The sequence below is a fragment of the Podarcis erhardii genome, assembly GCF_964252035.2.
Source record: "Podarcis erhardii genome assembly, chromosome: 10".
NCBI classification, from domain to species: domain Eukaryota; kingdom Metazoa; phylum Chordata; class Lepidosauria; order Squamata; family Lacertidae; genus Podarcis; species Podarcis erhardii.
In genome coordinates this window covers 38,321,506-38,325,701 of record NC_138500.1, presented here as the reverse complement: position 1 = coordinate 38,325,701, position 4,196 = coordinate 38,321,506, and positions in this window count along the sequence as shown.

The following is a 4,196-nucleotide window of genomic DNA, read 5'->3' as shown; positions in this document are numbered from 1 at the left end:
TTATTTTAATTAGAAATTTTAAGTAGTTTTCAACTACTTAACTACAATCTTATGAATTGAACCTTTGTTGTTGTTGTTTAGTCATTTAGTCGTGTCCGAAGTCGTGTCCGACTCTTCGTGACCCCATGGACCAGAGCATGCCAGGCACTCATGTCTTCTGAATTGAACCCAAGAGGATATAAATTCAAAGTATGTGCTGGATCATTGAGTCATGCGTTCTCCCTATGTTGCTCAGCTACTTCTCTACAATGTTATCAAATAAATGTATTTAGCAAAAATCCAAACCCTTTTACTCCTTTATAGGATCTGATAGGAAATGAACAATGGTAGTATGGCTCTAACAGAGAGCTGAGACTTTGCATCTACAAAAGAAATACTGTTCTGCACAGCCCAGAGTCCGTTGTCTGATGCATGTATGACAGGTTGTGCAAAGATGTAGTGATTATTATGGGGAATGAAATCCACACATGACTTGTTAAAACTCAATAAACTTAGAAATAAAAAACCCAATCAATTTTATGACCCATCTACAATAATCTATAATAAACCCATGTTAACCACATTCTTTTCTCTCTCTCTCTCTTTTGGAACACATAAACTATAATTACTTATTTCATTGGAGCAGTCTACAGCAGAGTGCCTTCAGGAAATGACTTACATAGAGAAGCTGCATGAGAACAAATCTCCTAATGCTAATTTATCTATCCTGATCTTTAACACAGATTTAGCACATTCTTTTGCAGACATAAAATAAAAAGTGCCTATTTACCCAATTTCCCTGAGGTCTGAGCTGCTATTAGAACTCAGTCCAAGTTCACCCTGAAACTTGGATTTTGGGGAAACAAGATGAAAAACATAACAAAATCAAAAGCACACCCACTTCTTATATGTGCAGTGGTTTCCATTATGCTAATATACGTTCTCTTTCATGTGTTTTCTAGAAGTGTGCATTAGCTCTCTGTGTACCCCGAATAACAAGACAAATCAGAGTGTTCCACATCATCTTTCATGCTACCAAGCTGGATCACACCATGGGCAAGATGTGTTGAGGAGGATTAGCAGAGTCCACAACAAACAGGAAGTGTTGCCTCAGTTTGCCCATAAGGTTTTCTGAGAAACAAAGCCAAACTGACATGGGAAGCACCCAGAGCTCAAAAGGGGAAGGGCTGGAAAGGAGATAGCCGGGCTGTGGAGACTGGTCCATTAGGGTATATGTGGCATTGCCCCATTAACCTGTCATTAACCTGGGCAGCCCCTACTTACCTGCTTCCTTACAAGCAATCAGGGGAGGGTCTCCCTGTCATTGGCTCTGGCTCCACCTACTTTGGGCTCTCTGGCTTCTGCCCTACCAGGCTCAATGGACAATAATCACCAGAGGATCCAGGGGGGCCATGGCCCCCGGCACAATCAGGCGCCCTCACAATAAGCACAGAGCCCTGGCAGCGGGAGGGTTGGTCTAGTGGTTAGGTGGATGGAGGCAGCAGGCGAGGAGCCTGCCGTAGGCGGGCTCCTTTTGCCCTCCACGTGGATTCCACACACACACCCCTGGCATGTGCTCCCACCCCAGCTGCCCAGTCCACCAGGGGAGTGCAACACTTGACCCGTCCCGGGTGCCGGCAACCCTTGCTACAGTGCTGACAGCCACCACTATGGCAGTGGGTGGAGGGGTGAGAAATAACTGGTTGTCATAAAGATTTAGGACAGAAGTAGTCAATGTCATGCCATTGTTTCCTGTGAGCCTTAAGCCTGCCTAAACAATGGATATCACACTGTGAAGAGCAGGGCATAAATAACAGAGTTCAGAAAATGTGCTGCTTTAGAGTGATAAGGAAGTAAATTATATGATATGGTCCATAATCCTTTTGCTTCACCCCGTATATGTCACATCTGATTGTCAGAGTATGGGTGGCATAAATTAATTAATCGTAGATGGTAAGTTTTCACTTGTCAGCATTGCCACCTCTGCACTCTTGTTTTAGTGATAGCAGTATTTGTTTTGAAATGTGTGTGCAGGAACACTCAAAATATGAGTCCAAAACTATTATATGTGCTGTCTTTGCTACCCTGGAATTCTGATCTAGGGGAATTGGTTGAGGGCTCACTCACCCGGCTGCATGAGCTCATAACAAATCTGCATGTAGTAAAACACACACCACACACCAAACATGCTTGTAAATGCCATTCTTGGTTAGAAGGAAGCAGGGGCAGAGAGACCCACCTTTGATCATTTGTTCTGGTCTGAGAAAGCAAATCAATCTCAAGGTTAGCCAATGGACAATTTTCAGCTTCAGTATGTTGAAATAAATTAATATATGCAAGTACTGTAAGTGCATTTCCCTATGGGCAATGCTCACTGGCATTACCATAATTTGTCCTAGTAAGTAAGGGGGAAATGATGGTGATCTTGTGCAGACACAGTGAAATTTATAATGGATAAAAGCAAAATGAAGGGGGATGAGGGTGGGGATAAAGCCGCAGTCCTATCAGGACCCGGTTTGCAGGATTTAGATGTTATGTTAATCTCCTAGGTGCAGTGAAAGCATGTCATGTGCTCCTTTTTATCACAACCCAGCTAGTTTTCGCCATGGCTTTCCTGTTTTGTTGCAATGCTAAAAATATGAAACTGATGACTCATCAGTTCCAACCAACATATATTTCACTTGTGTGGTTACACAGACACACTGTAAATAAGCAATTACCATTGTTGCTGGGAGATTTATTTTGTTGTTGCCGTGCCAACAATACAATTCTAATCTTTGTAGTTATGTTTACAAGAGAGGTGCTGGAGAATCTGAAGATCAATCAATGTTGATCAAAACATTGGACGGTTACTTGGCATCTTTACATAGATTTCTCTCACCTTCTGGTCCAGATTCGTTTGTTCAGGTCCATTAGTGCCCTGTTGTTGAAAGCAGGGACGCGGGTGGTGCTGTGGGCTAAACCACCAAGCCTCTAGAGCTTGTCAATTGAAAGGTCGGCAGTTCGAATCCGCACAGTGGGGTGAGCTCCCTTTGCTCTGTCCCAGCTCCTGCCAACCAGGGGCATAGCTAGCTGCCCCGGCACCCAGAGCGGTGGGGGCCTGGCGAGCCACCCACAGGGGCGCTGCAGCAATCCGCCCGGGTGGATGGTGGTGCGGCGAGCTGCCCACGGAGTCTGCCTGGTGGACGCAAGCCCCATGCTACCATTTTGGGCAGAGTGGGGCCCCGAGCCACTGCGTCACTCTCAGGAGAGACACATGGCTGGGGCGCGCTGAAAGTCAGACCCCACAGTAAGTGCCGCCCCCCCATGGTGTGCCATTTTGTCACCACCCTCATGGGTGACACCTGGGGTGGACTGCATCCCCCGCACTCCCCTTCCTACGCCCCTGCTGCCAACCTAGCAGTTTGAAAGCATACCAGTGCAAGTAGATAAATGGATACCACTATGGAGGGAAGGTAAACAGCGTTTCTGTGCGCTCTGGTTTCTGTCATGGTCCTCCTTGCACCAGAAGTGGTTTAATCATGCTGGCCACATGAGCAAGAAAGCTGGCTGTGGACAAATGCCAGCTCCCTTGGCCTGAAAGTGAGATGAGCACTGCATCCAAAGTTGAATTCGACTTGACTTAACCTTTATTGTTTAAAGTCCTTGCACACCTATTTATACCAGTGCAAATTTAAGTCCAAAGCTGGTTTCCAACACTGCATTCTAATTGTGCAGATTTGGGACTCATTTCACACAGGCACATTTAAAGACAATTACAGACATTATGCTTGTCAAAAGGAGTGTTAAAGCATAGGATCTGAATGAATTGCATTACAATGTTAGTGTTGCTTGCAGCATGTCATCTTCATTGTGATGAGATTTGTTTCCATGCAATTGATCTGTACTGGGTTTTTCACCTTACACTGGAGTTGCATATAGCCTTAGAAAATGTCCTTTATATCTATTACATCAATCATATCTATAAGTATTATCTGTGTGGATGCGAAGAAGGAATTTCTGTTTAAAGTATCATTGGGACATTTTTTAAAAATAAAAAAAATGGCATGTAACTTTACAAAGAAATATATTTGTTTAGAAAGTCAGGGTAGGAAAAGAAAAGCTTCACTGACATTTTAAAGCTATTAAATTCATTGTAGAAAACCATCAATATGCATACGATGCTAAAATGCATTTTAAAGGATAGGCTGCAAGCAAAGTGATATTTTGTATGACAG